The sequence below is a fragment of the Panthera leo genome, chromosome B2 (genome assembly GCF_018350215.1).
Source record: "Panthera leo isolate Ple1 chromosome B2, P.leo_Ple1_pat1.1, whole genome shotgun sequence".
Lineage (NCBI taxonomy): Eukaryota > Metazoa > Chordata > Mammalia > Carnivora > Felidae > Panthera > Panthera leo.
Window position 1 is genome coordinate 71,304,174 of NC_056683.1, and position 22,811 is coordinate 71,326,984.

At 38.8% G+C, this 22,811-nt stretch overlaps 1 pseudogene; it reads left to right on the forward strand.

Moving 5' to 3' along the window:
• Positions 1 to 5,924, forward strand: part of LOC122220711 — a 33,548-nt pseudogene extending 27,624 nt beyond the window's left edge.
• Positions 5,925 to 22,811: the final 16,887 nt, after the last annotated feature.

The following is a 22,811-nucleotide window of genomic DNA, read 5'->3' on the forward strand; positions in this document are numbered from 1 at the left end:
CTGCCAGAGAGTATAATATTCAGATACATGTAGATCTTGAAGAAGCTTGGATCTACAGCCCCAAAGACTGAGTTAGTGTTGGAATTCACTCTAAAAGTATGGCTCAAAACAAGACATAATCTAAGAGGGCCAGCATATTCAGGAAACCAGTTATATTTAGCCTTCCCTAGTTGTTTGAGTCACTTAGCAATTGGTAGGGCTCAAGATACAAGATATTGGTAACTACTTTCCACATTAAAAGATAGAGTAGATATACAATACACAGTTAGGATCTTGTTTTATAATAAGCACCTGACAAATCTTAGTTCCCCTTTCCCCTACTTTGCTCCCTGGACTTTGAGACTTTAGTTCCCAGGGAGGTGATTATCCCAGGGAGGTGAAGGAGCCCTCTCCCAAGGCTGCTGTGACCAGAAATTTCACCTCCCTGGAGTAGATGTGCCCTGGAGGGATTGTGAGACAGGACAGAGGTGAGAAATGGCTCTAACCAAACTGTTTCAAACAAGGTCACAAGCAGTAGGAAATGGTATTCCTCTCTACCATAAGTATTATAAACCCAGAACACAAAAATTCTTATAGGAAAGGTTCTAGGAAACATGAACTTAAATTAAAAACCAAGCTCAAATAAAGCCTTAAAGAGCAATGGATAGTGTGGTAGAAAAAATACTGCCTGGTAATCAGGAGAACTGGGTTCTAGCCCCAACTCTGGATCCAAACTGAACACTTGGACACTGAGTCTTAATTTTTATTTATGAACAATGGGTCTTTAAGCAGGTGGTCTCAAGGCGGTATGACACTTTGTCATTCTATAATATTTCACTACAAGAATGGTTTTAGTAATAGCTTTATCAACCCTATTAACAAAACAGCTGTAGCCCTATCTTTAGCTGCATTTGAGGAAACAGTATCACTGGGACTCCTTGACTTTCACTGTGGTCTGAGTCCACAGTTAAATCAGGGCTGACTCATCTTTTACACATAATAGACACTAGGGTTCATAACACCTTTAGGGCTCATGAAAATGTTTTAAAACTAAAATGTTTCAGCTTTAATTTCTTTTAAAATCAGAATAAAACATGAACAAAATAATGATGAATTATAATAATAACTTGTTTGATTTGTTTTTGGATTATAGTTTTCATACCAATTCTGTCATAAAATATAATTTTAATTTTTTTGTTTAAAAGAATTGAAAGGTGGTTGTAATGCAGCCCTGTCCATTATAGATTCTGATGTATAGGAATTTATAATACTTCCAAATAGGTAAAACTTAGGAAAGTCTATAAGGGCCTTTTCATTCTAGGTCCAGTAGTTGGTACTTAGTGGTGACACATAGAAATAAAGTTACAATTGAGAGTTAAACTAGTAAATCAACACAGTGAATGAGAACAATAATTTATAGAAGTTACTTAAAATGCAGGAGGCTTCCAGGAAGAGACAAGTTAGGATATCTGTGATAGAAATTATAACCATTATTGACCATTTATGATGTATCAGGTGTTGTAGTAAGTGCATTATATGCACTATTTCATTTATCCTCACAACAACCTTATAAGGTATTATTATGAACTCACTTTATGGAGGAATAAACAGGCTTACGGAGATTAAGTTAACTTGGTGAATGTCAGACATTTGGTAAATAGCAGAAATGGAATTGGAATATGGAGTTTGACTTGGGAGAACACAATAATGTTCCAACAAAAGCCTGTCACCCTGTGAAAGCACACTAAACCCTCCACGTATTAGCACAGCTCAGCACAGGTGGAGTGAGTCTACATGGATCATAGGGAAGCAGATCATACAAGGTAGACTCCAAGGGGATTAATCCTAAAGATGAAAGGTAAAACTTGAAGGCTAATCGAAGAAAATGTTATTTATTTCATGACCAAGTATTAGATAAAAAAATTCTTAGAACACAAACCAGAGGGATTCTGTCACTCTGCCTTTCAGCAAGATTCTCAGGTAGGAAATTGTTAATGGGATTTTTCACACAAAAAAAACCTTTTGAAATTAAAAAAAAGTTAATAGATTACCTTCTACAAAGGTGTAGAAGTACAATTGGAGAACACATGTTTTCCTAAAATCTAAGTTTCCAATGGTTATAGATCAAGAGAATTAAAAAACTTGAAATTAGTTATAAGAAATATAACGGAATGGCCATTCCAACAGATTGAAAGGAATCCTAAAAGAGAGGGCCAGCAGATGAGGAGATATCAGGACTGAAGTAGAGAAGACCAAACCCAAAAGCTTCCTTTAGCCATGCTGCTAAGGGTTCTAGGGATTCCCAGTGAGATAACAGTGGAAATTAGTATAAATACCACAGAACATAGTGTTCATAGTTTGTAGTGAAGAACTATGTCCAAGCTAATTTAGAGTAATTTGTTTACAGTTCTTATTTAATATGGTCTTCATTAAGTTATTCTCAATTACTTCTTTTTTTTTTTTTTTAACAATGCCTTTAATGATCATTACCATCTCTTCTTTTTTGGCAGGAAGAGCGTAAGGGGGGGGGGGGGAGGGGCAGATAGAGGGAGACAGATGATCTGAAGCGGGCTCTGCCCTGACAGGCTGACAGCAGCGAGCTGATGTGGGGCTTGAACTCACAAACTTCGAGATCATGATCTGAGCCGAAGTCAGATGCTCAACCAACTGGACCACCCAGGTTCCCCTCAGTTACTTCTTTTGTGGTCTTTATTAAGGGTTGCATTAATGGACTCCTCTAATTAATACTCTAGGAGTATTAATGTCTGTATCAGATTGACCTCACTCAGTTGGCATATTAACCATGCTGTTTATTTTCTGATAGTTTGACATCTTGGGACCTTGCTGACCCCAGAGGGAGATAATTCCTAGAGATAGCAAACAACTTGCCTGTGAGCAAACACTTCACATGCAAACCAGCCAATTTAGTGCCCACAGCCTCAACCATATCTTTTACTGGGTTCTCACACTCGGGGCCACTATCCTCTGCCCTAATCACCCCACAGTCAAATAACAGACAACCAGGAACACCCCTCTATGCACCCCCTAGAGCCTGATAATTTTAAAACTTGTCAACCCTAAAGCTATTTATCCTGTTTCCTTTCCATGGAAATGACAACAAAGGCTATTCCCCACATTTTCCCCTTGACCCCTTCACCTCCTGACCAAATCCGGTGCCTCCCTACGTGGCCCCCCATGGCATGGTATGCCCCCTCCTCTTGGGAACTGTGAGTATACAAACTTTTTTCTATGGCACTTTTCCCCTGATCTTTTGGTTTTGCCATACCTGAATAATAACAAAATCTTTATTTTAAAATGATCGGTGATTATGTTTAAGAAGAGACCTTAGCCAGGTTTCTTCTTATCTGTGTTGGGATGCACATTACAAAGGAACTCACGAGTGTTTTCCCATACTGTCCATAGAAGAAAAACATGTTTTTATGCAAATATTAATATTCTGGCCACTAGATAAAGAATTTCTGTAATAGGGTAAAATGGATGAAACAGAATTGTATCGAAGCCTCTTCTATAGCCATGAGAGAAAGAAAAGGAGAAGGGGGCCATGATTTGGGCATGATCCCCTCACTGCTAGTCAATGAGAGAATGCTTAAGAATGCATCACAGAGAAGGGAAGGTGTGAATGCACTCAATAAATTGAAGTCAGGAGTATTAGTTGGCACATAATAAGGGTAACAATATTTAAATACAAGGAATATGAATCACATTCATGGGCCAGATGGAGATCTGGAGAGTGGGGCAGGAATAAATTATATCTCACAGTGTGATGTGTTTCAGTTTACATAGTTTAGGAGACAAGGAGCCCCAAGCTAAATTGGAATACCCCACTGATCCTCCTTGCTCTGTGTCACAGAACCAGACCCCACTGCCCCTCAAGGGTCAATGGATCCAGAGAACAGTTTACTCACTTCTCTGCAAGTCAAGAGAAACCTGGAGAAGTAAAACCCTTCACCTGAAACTGGATGGCTACAAGATACCAGGGCGGAGATGACCCTTCACCGTTTCTGTAGGGGCAACAGTGCCTCCGTTTCCTCATCTGCCGCATTGTAATGAAAATAGCACTCACCTCGGAGGACTATTGTCAGTTGAGAGAGGTCTGTAGAGCACTGGGCACATAGCCTGGTCCATGTGGCTGTTCATTAAGAGTTAGCTAATGCCGACAGCAGGCGTGCGGGCGGTCCAAGCCTCCGTGACACAGCAGGGATTGGTCCCACTGTGGCGGCTGCCAGCTCCTGCCACTGGCTTGGCTCTGGCACAGGCTGGTCTGATGGGGTGGCTCTGGCCTCCTGCCCCTGTCCTGGGACCCAGCTGGTAAGGGAGGCGGAGGTGGAGCCAGCCCAGGCCCACCGCGGCGGCCAGAGACCCCTGTGCTTGCGCTGGATCCCGCCCTTTATGCAGCAAGAGTCCACGCGCTTGGAGCGGAGAAGGCCAGCTCGCACGTGGAAAGTGCCCCCTTGCAGACTCAGGTGACCTTCCTCCGGAGGAAGGGAAAGGGCAAAGGAATGTCCAGACCCGGTGCAGTGGATCAAGACCTTAAATGTGCGCTGAAGCAGGAAAGGGTCAAATATGATAAAGTTCAGTGCTGACCTAAACCACGGGAGAAGAAACCAGAACTGTCAGAACAAGTGTCCAATGGCCCTTTGGAGTCAGTCACACGGGAGAACAGCCCGCTGGTGCAGTAGGACGGTCAGCGGCTTCTCCGACAGTATTTGGAATAGGTGCGCTACACAGACATCATCGTGGACATGCGGTTGAGGCGAGCGCAGTCCCTACTGGGCCACTTGTTGGAGCTCAGCAGGGCCACGGAGTCCAGCGAAGGGGGCTGCAGGGCCACGCTGGCCCCTGGAGGGCTCCGTGGTGGCAAGTTACTGATGGTGAAAGAGAAGCACGAATAGACCAAGAGGAATGTGACAGGCAAAGATGGCAAAGAGCGCTGGGGTGGCTGGGTGCTGGAGCAGATTCCCTTTCTGTAGAATTGTGAGGAGGAGGATGGCCATGAGGACCATGAGGAGGACCACAGCCATGAGGACAACCATGAGCTGGACAGTGTGCAGCACAAGAAGCAGCATGTGAAGCTGCCCTCCAAAGCCTGATGAGGATGAGGATGAAGAGGAAGTATGACTCCCAGGATGCCGTCCATGAGTTCGATTTTCCGGGCTCAGGAGAGGATGGGGAGCTCTCTCCAGACCCTTAACAATGCACTGGAGAGGGACCCACCATGAGTTGGAAAACCAACGAGCCCAGCTCCAGGGAATTTTGGCCAACCTTTGGGATGTGGATGGGGTGTCCCCCAAAGGAACTGGTTCACCTCTTGGCACACCCCAGTCCCCAGCCACATGAAGATGTTTTCATCATGAATAGGATCAGGGGCAGGGAGGTAGCTTGGGGGACTTGGCGGATCTTACCGTCACCAATGACAATGACCTCAGCTGTGATCTCTCTGACAGCAAAGACGTCTTTAAGAGGATGTGGAACCCCGAAACACCACTTTTATGACCTGGAGGTTGGTAGTGTCTTCCTCATACTGGAGTTGAGGAGAAGCAGCAGCCCAACCCAGATCAACCAGGTGGTGAGTCACTCAAAGCAACCCCTCATCATCATTGCCACAACAGAGACATCTGCTTTCTGGACAACCAGACAGGGAAATCTGTGCACTCCATGGTCTCCCACTTGGACATGATCACTAGCCATGGACCCTAATGGCATATTTCTGATGCTGGGAAGTCATGACCAATCGCTGTGGAGCCTGGACAACAAAACATGCGAGCAGGAGATCATGGCCTATCACAAGAAGCATGAGGAGGCTATCCAGTCTGTCACCAGCCACCCCAACAAGGCCTTCATTGCCAGTGTGGACACTGACACCCCGGCCAAGATCTTCGTATAATGCCTACCTGGCCCAGCCCTGACTGCCATGCTGACTGGGGAGCAGGCCGGGCAGGTGGAACTAAGATGACTCCCAGCCTCAGTCTGGAGGCCCAGAGGCCCAGCCTCTTCCCACCTGCCTCAGAGCCTGGTGGTACTTCCCCCAGGAGACCATTCCCCATGGCCTACCCTTCCCCAAGCATCCTGGGGAGTGGCCTCCTTTGGATATCACCCTCCAGAATGGCCTCTGGGAGTTTCCTCTCTGGGCCCTTGGTGCCCAGTCCTGGTATCTGAGCTGCCTTCTTGGGCACAGCACAATTGGGGCTGGCGTCCTTGGGGGTCAGCTTTTCCAAGATACCAGAAGATGCCAGGTTCTCTCTTTAACCCCCAACTCCTCTTTTCCATCTCCTCAGACCTGGGTGGGAGCTGTGCTGTGAGGAGCCCCAAGCACCCCTGCTCTGGGTCCCCCCAGATGCCATGAAGCCAGCTGGACCCTGGACTGTACGCAGTGGGAGTACCAGGCCTGGTCCACCCAGGAAGCTTGCCCAGACCAAAACCCTCCCCTCAAGTTCCCTCAACACTGCTTTCTAGAAACTACCCAATGCCTCTAGGCCAGTAACTGCCTAGGGAGCAGGTGATGCCCTCACGGGAGATGCTCACCGCTACCTCCCCCAGGACTTCTCCAAGGGCAACTCCCATGGGGCCAACAATGGGGAGAGATGGCTTTCTCTTGTCTCCTCCTAGGACGTGGAGGGTGGAGAAGGGTCCCCCATATCTCTGTATGAATAAATCTGTATAAATAAACAGGATTTTAATGTAGCCCACCTTCACCCATGTTGTTGTCACCCTAAATACTTGGGCTCTCTTCCAGGTTTATAAGCCCCATCACCTCTGCCCTGGACTTAGATGTGAAATTTGTCTCCATAAACCCATTGAAGAAAAAAAAAAAGTTAGCTGTTGCTCTTATCTACATAACATTTTACAGATAAAGAAACTGAAGCTGTAAGAGAGACCACCAGAAGTTGACCAGGCTGAGCTGAAACCCAGATCTGATTGCCCCCAAATCCACACACTCAACACTATGCTGCTGCTTCTTTTTTTTTTAATGTTTACTTATTTTTGAGAGAATGCAGTTGGGGGAGGGGCAGAGAGAGGGGGACAGAGAATCCAAAGTGGGCTGTGCACTGACAGCAGTGAGCCCCATGTGAACTCAGGAACTGAAAGATCATGACCTAGGCAGAAGTTGGATGCTCAGCCTACTGAGCCACCCAGGTGCCCCCTATGCTGCTGCTTTTGCAGCAAAGGGCATTTTTGTGGGACTTCAGTGAGACTCTCATGATTTACCTTTATGACTGCCCCTTCCTTTGTTCTAATTCCAAGCTTGCTGTGCAGGCTTCTAATGCATTCCTGGGATCCTGGTGTGAGAAGGGGTGTTCTGGGTAGCAGAAATATATGACCTGACTATTAAGCCCACGATTAATGAATTGACATTGTGCCTAATACATAAGGCACATTGTGCCTTTTTATCTTTTGTATCACTCAATCCTGAGAACTCTGGGAGCACTGACAAAATTCAGTTCCTGACCCTGGCAAGCTGGTGCACAGACCTTAGCTGTGGTGACCATAACAAGGAATCTCCACATTATGCATTGCCCTTTGGCCTGCTCAGTCTTCCTACCTCATCCCTCTTGACCTGTCTCACACACCACAAAATTCTTCTGACAAGGCCCCGATTTATTTTTCTATCTGTCATCGTATGACCTTAATGTGGGTCAGTGTTAATATTCTTCTTGACACTGACATAATTTCCCATCTCCACAGCTGTTTTCACTCCAATGAAGAGTTTTAAATGTGGTCATGATTCCAGATTTTTCACAATTTAGAATTCCTAGATAGCATTCATAGGAAAGGAAGGATTCATTTCTGAGTGTGGGGAAGTGGAAATAAGGAGAGACCTCTATGGAAATCCTTCGACTGCTGGGGAAGAAATTCTGGTATTAAGTCAATGAGATTTATTTGCTTTATTCCAAGTTTGTGAGAATACTGGGAATTCTTATCTATAATTGGTGGCATCACGATGACTGGTTTTCTGGTGACTCAAGTTCAGGAACTTTGCTGGGATGTGTTAGTAAAAGGAATACAGCAGGCCTCACCCAGCGCAGAAGCTTCTCTCTCAGATCATCCCAACATCTGAGACAGACCTTGGCCTTCCCCTGAGGCTCAGAGAAGCAAGACTGTTTGGCTAAAACTGGTCTTAGTGCCTTTTTTCAGAGAAGGTTTTCTATCTTATTTTTGGAGTATGAAGGCAATCTTTACCAGTTGTTTCCAGCCAGTGGTAGACACGTGTGTGAAAATCAGCAAAATCCTTCTGTGAGTAAATGAGGGGAAAAATGCTCACCCAATCTATTATAAAAGGTGATCATATATAGTTATGCCCCAATCTAAAAGAATTTAAAATCCAATCTTTTTTGCAGATAAATGGGGAAATTATTTTCACTTTCATAAAGTTAATTCTTCACAGGAAGATTCCTTTAAAGGCTGGACATTGGTTTATCTAAAATAACACGGAAAAAAACATACATAAGCACAACTTCTGATACATCTTCTTCCTTCTTCCCTGTAACTATGTTCCAGCCACATGACATGGTTTCTTGTTCTTAAATGCACCATGCCAGTTCATGCCTCTGTGCCTTTGCACAGGCTGATCCCTTCACCTGAAAAGTTCTCACACACATCCCACCTGTTGGAATTCTACTTGGATTTCTAGGCCCTTTCCAAGAATTAACACTCACACGGCACTTTTACTAGTTAGAATTGATCTTTCCTTCATGTCTTTCTACATCTTCTGTTTGTGTTCATTGTGAACACATTTTCTAACGATAAGCCCCGAGTAAAAGGACTAGGGTTAGACTCTGTGTACATCCCACTGCTACGTGCCTAATAACTTGTCCTGCCTAGAATGTTTTCACATTTTTCCCCCTAGGTACCACTTATAGCAGAAGAGTATATGTCTTCAGACTCCTTTAAGATGGAATTTCTTTGAAGCTGTGATTTCTCTTAAAAATTCATGTGAATGTTACATTCAAATCTATCATTTAGTATTGGTAATTTTAATATAAAAATGTTTAAATTGACTCCCGCATAAAATTTAGACTCCAGAAACCACCTCACAGTTTATGCTTTATCCAGTTAGACTTTCTAGCACATGGCCGTTGGGATACACTTTTCTCAGTTGAAAAGAGTATTAAGTAGAAGCTTTAAAATGTTTATTGAATTGAATTAAACAAGTGAAATGTAATGTAAAATGGAGCATTTGTTCCAAATGCCAAATAATTGAGCAAATATTGTCAAGACAGAGGCTGCTTGTCATTATTAAGCTTAGAATAACATTTCAGAGAATTATTTAAAACAGCATAAGCTATCCAAAATGCATCATACTTACATTTGCTAATGCTCCCCACAACTCCCCCAGTTCTCATGTTCAACTTGGGAAGTGATTATATTAACCTGCTTGCAGCTAGTTGCTCTGAAAACCTTTGACAAATACAGAGCCCCACAAGAGGCAACTGCCCCCCCATTTCCTTTTGGTAGATATTTTAGCCTATGATCTTCTGGACCCATGTTTCTTTTCATGCTTATGATAGAATCAAAGCTGAAAAAGCTTTATAAATAAGTGACACCTGGTCACTTATCTGCCTGCTGAAGAAGTATAATTCAGTTTTAAAGGACATGTCTAAAAAAGATTTCTAAAATAGCCTGGGAGAATACCAGATTACCTTAGGAAATAATTGCTGAATTTGAACACACAGTATAAATAAATAAAACACCCCTAACTCTTACCTTCTGCTGAAATAGCTACTCATGCTCAGGCATTTGAAGAAATCATTTCTTAAACAACATTCCTATGGCCCAAAATATGCTAAATGCCTCCCAAAGTAAATAGTTTTATGACAGCATAATAATAATGAAATCCAGTGTCATATAAAATTCTCTGATTCTGTTGGGAAATGTGTTCGTGCAAGAACCAGACGCTCTTCATCATAATCTCCAACTACAGTCAACATAATCGTGGCAAAGGGCATTTTTAACTGAACAAGGTTACCTGAGCACAGATGTGACCTATTCCCTTTGCATTCTTTACATATCTCAGCAAGATCCTTATTAATAACTGCTGAATGGAGAAGGGAAGTAGACCGGCACAAACAGCTACACGATGGAATTTTCTGTCTCTGCAGTAGTGCCTCCCCCGACTACTCTTAGATTCCTCTTCTAATCTAGCATGATGTACGTGGGTCAGGTGTGGAACGAGTGCCTTTACATTTTCCTCTTCTTGAATATTTGCTTGTAGTTTTCCTTCCTTGCACGCTTACAAAACCAGCAGAGACGTGATCTTCTTAGTCTGGCTTTGACAGTGTAATAAAATGCCTGACGCCCATTGCTCCTTTCTTAACGCTTATCAGGCTGCCTTGTTCCTTGCATCAGGGCTCTCTGGAACAGCCATTCTATCATTTACGGCTTGGCTGTCTTTCTGGTGCTACCCTTATTCTAACTATTTTCTGTTGCACTTGGCTGAAATTGTATATATGCAGTAAAATCACTGAACTGAGGAAGATCTGCCTGCCTGTTTCTCCCGCAAGGCACACAGCATCCGCAGGAGCAACTCATCACAGATCCAGTGATATTTCAGTCACACTGTGACTGCACAGGCAGGTTTAATCAACTTCGCCACACACGTAATTCACAGTGGATCCCTTTTGTTTCACTTATCATCTGAACGAATGCACACAGGAAGCTCATTTAACCCCCCCACATTTGTCATCAGCTGCTATATTAAATATTGATTTTATTTTCCCAGGTCAGGAATGATGAAATCAATATCTAACATGGCAAGTTTATATTTGCTGATACTTTTCATTTGGGTTCCCTGACAAATTTTAAAACATTTTACATTGCACAAATGTTTATAGATTTAAATGTCAGTAAAGGTTAAGAGTTAATTGCACATGAAACTGACTGCATTAAATTTTAAAGTGAGAGTGGTTATTATTAAACACATATGGGGGTATTATATTATTTTATTATTATGATACACTAACTCACTCATTAAATAATTTGTTCATTACTCATTTGATGCATGTTAATGCAGCGTTTGGTATTTTTCAGAGTGCTTGAAAGTAAAAAGTTAAGCATTGACATATAAAAGTGTTTTCAAACTATAAATCTTCATAGAAATATTATATCTGAAAGTCCTTTTTGTGTTTCGATTTATTCATTCATTCACAAAATGTTAGGCATTCACTGTGTACAGCCCAAGCCCTGTGGTAAGAAGTGTGAATTCACAGACAAATAAGAACAACACCCCCTAGCCCCCACCACCCTTTCAGGAGTCCACAGTTCAGTGGGAAAGAAGCAGGCACAGAAGAGGACAGATTTGGTAAAGAAGTCATAGATGAGGTTCTCTCGGTAGCCTCATGGGTAGTCTCCCCCAGGGCTCCACAGATGGGCAGAGGAGGTAGAAACCAGAGAGAAGAGAAATGTCAGCTCTGAAATGGCTTGAGGTATTTAGGAATGTTGAAAAATTATAGTGCCTGGAGCAGATAAGAAAAGTGACTTGAGAAATGGGAGGAGGAGCCAAGATGTGAAAGTCTGTCTGTGGTGCCTCTGCTTCACACTTTAGTCATGGGTCCAGTCATGGGTCCATTACCATGTGGTAATGATACTATAACTCCCAAACCATCTTATGGAACTGTGGTAAGAATTAGGTTAAATAATGTTATATAAATCATTTTTAAGACAGTGGAGCATGACACATAAAAGTATTATCATTAACATTATGATTATGATTATCATTTAAAAGCTGAGGTAAACCTTAAGTACTTGGCAACTAGTTCAGAAACAATCTTCTTTCCTAGAGCACCAGATAGTAATAGCTAATTTACAAACATATGGTAAAAATGTCTGTATTTAAACATCAATTCTTTGACTGAAAATTGACAAAAATCTCTCTAGGTGAATTGACTGAAAGTAAGTTGAAAATAAACAGCTCAAAGCCTCTGGTGTGAATGGTGCTAGATTTGTGCTGTGTGTTACCCATACAACCATACACTAGTGCCTTTGCCAACACAGGGGTTTGATAAGGATTACAGAAGAGTGGAAAATCAGTATTTGAAGAGGTTTGAGTCAAGCATTTTCCAGAGTTGAAAGACATGATTTACTGACCCAAGAGCACACTCAGAGTACTGAGCATGATAAAGATAAAAATACACACTTCCAGCTGTATCACTAATTGGCTGTGGACACGGATAGTGATACTTCAACTCTAGGTGCTCTGGTTTCCTTATATATACCACAAAATATTAACAATATTTTCTTCGTAAATTTGTTGTGAAGTACAAGTGAGTTCATATTTGTATTTAGCCCACTGGCACACAGCAAAAAATGGTAGCTATTATTAACAAGGAATGGCAACTAGTTGACAGCTTTTTTGTCACTGGCAGCAATGAGTGACAGAGAATAATATACTAATATCCTTAAAGTGCTAAAGAGGCAATAAGTATCAACCTAGAATTTTATTAAGCCTAGGTAAATTATTAACATTGAGATAAAAAGTCAAGATATTTTCAGACCCAAACTAAGAACGTGTACAGCCCATAAACCCTCACTAGGGAATTATTAAAGGATATACTATGCAAAAAAGAAATGAATTCATAAGGCCTGAGTTACAAGAAAGAAAATTTACCATACAAATGCATTAAGATAATTCTGAAATAGTTATTCAATAGACAGCATCTACTAATTTTTGTTGAAAAAATTAAAAATGCAAGTCAGATAAAAATAATAGGAGAAAGGAGTTGTCCAATGAATAGCTAAAGCATGCTAAGATATATATCTGAAATACACCAAGAGTTGGGCCCTGAGAGAAGGAGGCCCCTTAATTCTCTGTGTGTACAGGTCACAGGCTGCCTCCACAAGCTGTGCACATGTAGACCAGACTCAGAGAAGCTTAGCAGAATATTTGAGAGCTAAACTATGATCTATAATTGCTGCCCTAGTCTCAGACTGACTCTTCAGTGTTCATGCACATAGGCTTTGAAAAACAAATATTGGGCCTACTATCCACAGACTGAGACAAAACTTGCCATCAGGTCCTATCTGGGTTGTTTACCTGCTAAAACAAACAAACAAAATCAACACTATCCAAAGGATTTTAACATGACCTAGATAGAGTCTCATAATATTCAAAATGTCCAGGATACACAGATGTCCTAGAAAATTATTCAACATGTAAAAAGCCAAGAAAACCAGAATAATTCTTAAGGGAAATAATAATCAACAGATACTAACCCCAAAAAGATAAAAAGGTGGGAATTATTAGAGAAGTCAAAAACAGCTACTATAGCCACTGTGTACTGTGAAGTAAAGGTGAGCATTTGTGAAATAAATAGAAAAATGTAAATTATCAGCAGAGAAAGAGAAACAAAAAAAGGTGAAAATTTTAGAACTGAAAAATACAATATCTGAAGTAAAAAAAATTATTAAAGGACAGAACTGAGAGAAAAAAACAAAAGATTTTAAAACATTTAACAAATCCTCACGAAATGTGTGAGACAATATCAAATGGTCTAATTTATTGCCAATGGAGTGACAGAAGGAAAGGAAAAAGAGATGGGTACAGAAAATATATGTGAAAAAAAATTGACTGGAAACTTCCCAAATCTGGTGAAAGACATAAATTTACATATTTAAGAAGGTCAGTGAACTCCAAGCCAAATAAAACCACAGAAAACTGCACCTAACCACATCATAATCAAATTGCTAAAAACCAAAGATGAAGAAAAATAATCTTGAAAGGAGCCAGAAGAAAATGACACATTTATAGAGAAACATTTATAGTTCATTTGGACTATTTGAATAATCCAAATGAACTATAGATTTTTCATTGAAAAATGCCAAAAAAAAATGCAACTATCAAACCAGAATTCTATACCTTGTGAAATATTTTTATAGTCAACAATAGGATACACTTTCTTCTCAGGTGCATGTGAAACCTTCACCAAGATAGACCATATCTTTGGCCAAAAATAAGTAAATACATAAAAATAACAAACTGAAAATAATTGAAATCATACTAAATATGTACTCTGACCATAATGGAATTAAACTAGAAATCACTAATAAGAAGACACAGATAATCTCCAAATATTTGGAAATTAAGAAAAAAAACACTTCTCAATAATACATGGATCAAAAAAGAAATCTCAAAGGAAGTTAGATAATATTTTGAACTGAATGCAAAGATACCATGTCAAACTTTTTGACTGCAACAAAAGTAACACATACAGAGAAATTTATAGCATTGAATCTTATATTAGAAGAGAAATTTCAAATCAATGCTCTATACTTTCTCCTGAAAAAACTAAAAAGAACAAATGCAAAGCATATATAAGGAAGGGATAATAAAGAGCAGAAATCTGTGATATTGAAAAGAGATAAAACAAAGAAAAAAACATCAATGCAGTGAAAAGCTAGGTTTTTAGAAAAAATGAATAAAACTGATAAGCCTCTAATATAAAGATTGCAAGTATAAAGATAAGAGAAGGATATATCACTGCAGACCCTGGAGACATTAACAAAATAATAAAAGTTATGACAACAACTTTATTCCCATAAATTCTATAACTTCGATGAAGCAGACCAATGGCTCAAAAGACACAAGCTACACAAACTTATTGAAGAAGAATAAATAGCTGGAATGGCACCATATCTTTTGAACAGTTGGATTTGTCTTGCAAGGTTTCCAACAAAGAAAATTCCAGGTCCAAATTGTTTCACTGGAAAATTCTACCAAATCTTAAAGAGGAAATTATACCAATTCTACAATTTGCTTCCAGAAAATAGAAGAAGATACAGTTCCCAGCACATTTTACAAGGCCAGTGTTATGCTGATACTAAACCAGACAAAGACATTATAAGAACATAAGACTACAGAATGATATCTCTCATAACCAAGATGTAAAAAATCTTCAACAAAGTATTAGCAAATAAGATCCAGCAATATATAAAAAGGATGACTCATTATGACACAAAGCTGTTTCAACATCAGAAAATCAATCAATGTAATTAACTGTATTAACAAATGATTCATAAAAAAAATTCTCATAAAACTGGGAGTAAAGGGGGAACTTCAATGTGGTAAAGAGCATGTACAAAAAACCCTACAGCAACATTATACTTAATGACATGAGACTGGACGCTTCCTCCCTAAGATCAGGAACAATACAAGGATGCTTTTTCTCACCATATTTACTCTTAGTATCATCCTGTAAGTTTTAAACAGTGTAATAAAGCAAGAAACATAAAAGACATACAGATTGGAAAGGCAATAATAAAACTCTCTCTATACAAAGATAACAATTGTTTTGTGGAAAACTTCAAGGAATCTACAAAGAGATTTTAGAATGAACAAGTAAGTTTAACAATGTCATAGGATGCAAAGTTAATATAGAAAAATCAATTGTATTTCTATATACTAGTAATGAACAATAGAAAATCGAAATTACAGAAAACTGTCCTTTACCAAAAAATAAAACACTAGGTATAAATCGAACAAAATATACACAGATTCTCTATGCTGAAAACTATAAGACACTAATAAATAAAATTAGAGTAGACCTAAGTAAATAGAGAGAGGTGCCATGTTCATGGAAGACTCAGTATTGTTAAGAAGTTAATGGGGCTCCTGGGTGGTTTAGTCAGTTACGCGTCCGACTTTGGCTGAGGTCATGATCTCGCGGTTGGAGAGTTCAAGCCCTATGTTGGGCTCTGTGCTGTCAGCTCTGAGCCTGGAGCCTGCTTCGGATTCTGTGCCCTCTCTCTCTGCCTCTCTCCCACTCCCACTCTGTCTCTCAAAAATAAATAAACATTAAAAAAAATTTTTTTTTAAAAAGAAGTTAATTCTCTCCAAACTGATATATAGATTTAACAAAATCCTAAACAAAACTCTGACAGTTTTTTAAGATAGAAAAAAATTTCTAAAATTTATATAGAATGGCAAGAAACTAGAAAAGCCAAAACAATTTTGTCAAAGAAGAACAAAGTTGGAGGATGCATACTACCTGATTTCAAGGTTCCTATAAAGCTTCAATAATCAACACAGTATGACATTGGCAAGAGGATAGACCTGTAGATCCATGGAACAGAATCGAGATGCCAGGTATAGACCCACTGAAATATAGTCAACTGATTTTTGGCAATGATGCAAAGGCAATTCAACAAAGAAAGAATAGTCATTCAGCCATATGCAAAAAAAAAGAACCAGGACATTATACACATAATACAAAAAGTAACCCCAAATAGATTATAAACCTAATGTAAAATATGACACTATGAAACTTTTAGAAGAAATCATAGGAGAAAATCTTTGTGACCTTGAATCGGGGAAAGATATCTTAGATACACCCCCAAGAACATGGCTACAAAAGAAAAAATCTTTAATCACATCTCATCAAAACTTAAAAAACTTTTGCCCTCTGAAAGACAATGTTAAGAAACTGAAAATACAAGCCACAGATTGATAGAAAATGTTCATTAAGTGCACATATGACAAATAACTTGTATCCAGAATATATAAAAAAACCTTAAAATTTGACAAAAAGAAAACAAATAACCCAGTAAAAAATTGGCAAAAGATTTGAGTAGACACTTCACCAAAGGATAGATAGGCACCTGAAAAGATACTTTAACATCATTATTCTTTAGGGAATTCAAATTGAAAGAGATACCATTATACTTCTATTAAGGTGGCAAAAAACAAAACCAAAAAGAACCCCTAACAGTATCAAGTACTAGCAAAGAAAAGGAGAGAGTGGAATTGTCATATATTGGTGGTGGGCATGCAAAATGGTATGGCCACTCTGTAAAATAGTTTGTCAATTTCTTATAAAACTACACATGCAAGAGCCATTCAGCCCAGCTGAGTATTTTACCTAAGAAAATGAAACAAGTTCATACAAACACCTGTACACAAACATTGATAGTTTTATTCGTAATCACCAACAACTGGAAACAACATACATATCTTTCAGTTGAATGGATAACTGTTGATACTATTAATACGATTAATACAGTCAGTAAGATGGATGAACCTCAAATATATTATGCTAAGTTAAGAGTCAACAAACTATTTGGTCTCTAGGTCAAATTCAGCCACATTTATTCATTTGTGTATTGTCTCTCTGTGTTACTATGACAGATTTGAATAGTTGCAACAAAGACCATATGGCCCACAAAGCAAAAAATATTTACTATCTGGCCCTTACAGAAAATGCTTACCAATCCATGTGCTAAGTGAAGGAAGATAGACCCAAAAGGTTACATGTAATATGGTTCCATTTATACAAAGTTCTGGAAAAATCAAAATTATTGGGTTGGAGAACATAGATCACTGATTCCCAGGGGTTCGGCTCAGTTACAGGGATTGACTATATAATAAGTCAGCATTTTTGGATGTGATGGAACTATTCTGTATCTTATTATGGTAGTTGTTACACAACTGTCTGCATTTGCTAAATTTAACGTAACCGATATAACTGCACATCCAAAAAAAGAAAAAAAGCGAGTTTTCCTGTATGTAAACTAAAAACTAAATTTAAAAAAAAAGAGGCAAAAATAAGTGCTGTAAAAATGGCACATATATTAGTCTGGATTTTTTGGCAACAAGTTGCAGGAACTCAAATGATTTTTAAGTAGAAAAGGAAAGAGATGATTCATTGCTCAGCTGGAAGAGCTACTTTGGTGAATGACAAACCCAGAGGCTGGCCTTCAGAAACCAGAGCTGAGAGATGAGACCCACAGATCATTGCAGCCAGGATTCTTTCTCTTGCCTTGCTCTCGGGTCTTACATTCTTGGTTTCTCTCTCCTATCGATCTCCTTGTGGCAGGAAACCTGTCCCTTGGCAGTCCCGATTTAGTAACTCAGAGAATGAGAGAACTTTTTCCCCCCTCTAAGTGTTTATTTATCAACTGCAGGGAAAGACGATGACCTTTGTGGCCATAGGCTCACACCTTGATCAATCACTGTAGCCAAGAAGGAAGAAGCACGAGGATAGCTAACCCCAGCTCTGTGGTCAAAGGACTAGGGTCTGTTTGGAGAAGAATGGGATTGGAAAGCTCTTTGGGCAGGCAAAATCCAGTTGCAGGCTTAACTATAAATTAATAAAATCATTAATTAAATTATTAAGATTATTAATAAAATTAACACAATATCTAGTGAACATCTCTTTTCACAACTGTTTCCTTACATGAGGCGAACTTGGATTTGAAAGGCAGGTCAAAGGCATTAAAACAAGGTTTTGAGGCACTTCACCCATGAGGTCTGTAGGACTGGTAGCCTATCTTAATTAAGTGTGAAAATATTTATTTCAGGTCCCAGTGGATTTCACTGAAGTATTGATATTTCAAAAAACGATAAAAGGGAAATAGCCTAATGCTGTTTGTGTAGCTCAAATTAAAAGACCTTATTATGTAAATCAAGCCCTATAGAATCACCTTTGTAATCAAGCTTTTTTCCTTTGAAGTACCAATCTTTAAACATTTTGGAATTCTTTTTAAAAAATGAAATCTAGATAGCCTCTCTTGTTAGAAGATAAAAGATGTTTAATTTTAAAGATTTTTCTCAGGAAGCCATTAATCAGCTTTATCGTTAATTAATGATGATTGAACTCAGTTTACTAATTTTCCTGCCCCTGTGTCAATGAATTAGAACCATTCTCTTTAAATAAAAGACAGATATTCAAAAGTGTTAATTTTTCTATTTTCTTGCAGTGAATGTTATAAAGAAATCATAAAACAAGGTATAAATCCTCTTCCAAAGCAAGACACATAAGCTTCGTTATCTCATCTTTCTCTTTCCCATTCTGCAATATTACTGCAAGAGCTCCACCTGAAGGGGTTAGCTTGCACAGAGTAGACCACAAACACGCTGATCGCAAGTGCCTAAATTACCAACCTTATCAGGAGGGAAAGAAAAACAAAAGCTGGCTTCCATTTGCCCAGCCTTCTGGCTCATCGACCAAGAAACACAGCCTCGGCTGCTCATTTGCGGTCTTGCATTGATGACTTCTTCCCAGGAGGGAACCACAAAGAGAATCATTCACCCTCAAACTCTCATACTTCCCAGACTGGGGAAGCAGAAGCAGATGAAGAAATTGGAATATGACTTGCCTGAGAGCAACTCTCAACGATTTCAGAGAGGATTTATGTCATGTACTCTAAAGTTTTTAAACCTAATTTAGTAAGTATACGTCTTCTTTGCAAAATAACACTGTGCATATCAGAACCGTTTTTATCTTTTCCAACTGGAAACGGAAACAAAGTTTCCCATTACTGGCAAATCCTGTCAGTATTACAGCAGCTGCGTAGAAGTTAATCCCCATCTTATTTTTTTCTCCTGTGCAATAAAATTATATTATCACATATTTTAAATTTCTCTACTAGTCTATTTTGAAGCTACAAGTTTAAGGGATGTAGAATATTTAAAGTTAAAGCTGAAAACTTTAAAAAATGTTATTAGGAAAAATCATTTTGTATTCACAGTAAGCAATGCCAATCTGGTATGATCATGTTTAATAGAAGTGATTCAAGAACTGGTTCTAAAATGTGTGGCCATTGTGAGGGGGTGATCAAAATCCTTTTTCTTTTTCAGAATTGAAGACAAAGGCCAATTCTGAGAACAAATGGTATTAAGTACCTCCACATTCTAGTTCAAGGAATAATTAGAGGTGTATCTAAGGGTTCACTGATTGACTTTACTGATACAAAATCTCCATTTCAACCTTGGCCTCCGGATTAAGGTGAGATGAGTTGGCTCAGAGGGAAGTGGGAGAGGCTGGGCGGAAGGCAAGTTTGGGAGGAGAGGCTGAGGAGGAGGGGGCTCAAGCAGTGGTGTACCTGGAGGCCCACCTAGGGTATTTGACACCCAGAATGAATAGTTCACGCCCCCCTCCTCGCTATCACAAAATTATTTCAGTAATCATCATAAACTGGAATTAGTAATAATAACAGAAAGGAGATGTAAACAATGAAAGACGCTTTATTGATTTTTGTAAATATAATCATGCCAGTAAAAAATAATAAAAAAATTAACAAAAATACTGCAAAAAAGGGGGAAAGTAATGGGTTAATATATTTTTAATTATAATAATACATTTTTTTAAAAAAGGGAAAAATTTATTCCTTCATGTTGATGTGGCACAGTAAAGAATAACATTACAGTTTCTGTTTTCAAACCTTAATTTTGTCGAAATTATTCATGATTGATCACATGATCACATATTCATGATTGTTGACCTATCTTCCCTCATGGTTGGATGAAGAACTACTTTTTTGTTGATTTTAATTTCAAAAGCTTTTTTCACATGAAACAATACATATACAAATAGCAGTGAAAGATCTTAAGCATAAGGATAAGTTCAGTAGAGATTCATAAAAATCCCATTTCACAATAAATTCCAGCAATTGCAATACTAAATAAACATGTCATTGTTTCTTTGGGATCTATTCTAGCAGCTTTTAAATGTCTCCAATCAAAAAAATTTCACTTGTCTTTACTGGTAAATTCAACAAGAATTTATATCATATTCCATAAAAACTTACGAAGTTTTCCATCTGCAAAAATCAGGGACATTATTTTATCCCTTGCTCTACAGCAAATGTCCGGGTCTTGGAAAGAATAATGAAGTGGTTCAATCCCAGCCTCTTTATATCTCCTGGCAATGTAAGATCAACATCTTTTGTTATTTCTCCTGATATTCTTTAAAATTTGACTTTTTTCTAGGTAAATATCCATATATTTTTGTGTTTGTTATTGGGAGAAAAACCTTTTTCTCTACCAGCTTAGGTCTGAATGGTCAGGGGTTTGCAAATTAATTGACAATAGACAGATGAATAGGACAAAAATGTATTGTGCTCTACAGAGACATCTAGGGATAAAGATTTACCTACCAGCTTAATAAGGGGAGGGGGACTGAGAGCTTCAAAGAGTGGAAGGTTCTGATGAGGGCTGTTTACACAATGTTTTGGACTATTCCAAAGGACAATTCCAAAAGCAACTGTGCCAAAAGAGAGTTGCCTCTGTGACAAATGATTCTCATAAAGCTCTGCTTTAGTCAGATAAGGGAAATTCAGATAAGATTTCTTTCTGCATCTCTGTAGCTCAGATGTTTTCACTTCAGTAACATTTGGGTAGGTCTTTGGTCCTTTCAGTGTTATGTGGCATAACACAGCCTTCTTCAGAATTTCTGTGTGCTGACCTTCAAGCAACAATTGTAAAGCCTGCTATTTCCCTGTACATTGTTCAAGGCTGATTTTGGCTGCTTACAAATATTTTGGAGTCCGATTAACCTCATCTAAAACTTCACAACCAGAAAAAAGATAACTCAAGGAAGAAAAATGGCATGCAACACAAATATATTTTAAACTAATCCTCTTGGGTCCACATTTTCTTTTGGATTACATAGTACTTTGAGGATTGAAATGAACTTTCAAACTCCTTTTGATTGTGTAGCTCCATGATGAATATGCCATCTAATTTGGAATATCTTTTCACTGTTATACACACATTCTGCTCTGTTTTCCATCAGTGAGGTGAGAATTTAATGAATGAATACTTTTTTTTTTTCAAAGCTCCAAAAGATTCACACATAAAGCACTCATTCCAAAAGAAGTGAACTCTGAAGAGTTTCAAGGAGTGCTTTACACAAGACATACATAAGGATCGGGAGTAATTTCTTTGATTGGTGCCTGACATCACTGTGAGTATGTGTCATAGTTTCAGCTTTGTCGTATCATCGAGTATGACAGATTGACCATGATGATGCCCATCTGTCACCATTTAGTTGTTTCAGCAACGCTTCTGTGGGCTCAGCAACAGTGTTCCAGAAATAGCAAAGAAGCCCAAGAATTATTCCTTTATTTAAACTTTATCATCTTCAGTATGGATGTATCTGACCACTTTACACATTTGATCAGTGTGTGAAACATGGGGACTGCTAGCAAAATTAATTCCTAAGTATTGTGGTTTTTACATATCTGCTTCTACTGAAAGGTACAACTGATTGAATGCTTTGTTTTCTTGATTCATTCTTTACTTAACAATTTAAAAAGGGTAATTTATTTCAATTCTGTAAAGATAGTATTCAAACTCAGTAAATTATTGCATGTACCCACTAAGATGTGCACATACCAACAGCTACATCACATCTCACGCTTTGCAGTTTCACTGTTTTACATTTTAAGCAAACAAAAACTCCAAGTGGCAGCATGGAGTAACAGAGTTGAAGTTCTCCAATTCTATTTCCTTCCCTTTACAGTCTCTGTGCTATCATTATTCAACTTTGAGTCACTGGTTAAAAGTAGGAATGTGGAGTACCATAGTGGTTGTCTCTAAATTGAACCATTACAACCTTATTCCCAAAAGGAATGCATGTTACAAAATCCCTGTGTGTTGGCAGCTAGCTGACCAGTGGAGAGTTCTCCCAATTAATTTCCATATAGAATAAATATTTCTTAAAGGATAAGCAATAAGAATGTATCAATTTGAAGCATGCATGTGCATGCACACACACACACACCAGTAATTGTTTAGAATTTATACAAAGAAGAGATATTTACAAGGAGAAATATTTTATCACTGATATTATTTAGAATTGCCAGTGTGAGGTGATGATAAAAAGCATACTGACTTACAGTTGGTTTTATTATTGCTTTCAAATTCTTTACAGTTAATGTATTCTTTATTTCCTGCACTGGAGGTGACCCCTCCCACGATTTTATTCTTGGAACAGCATTGGTCTCTAATGATTCTCCAACCAAGAGAATCATTTTAAAGTCCTGTAGTCTTACTTAAAAAGGCAGAACTGGTTTGTTGTTTCCTGTTTGCATGTTGGCTTGAC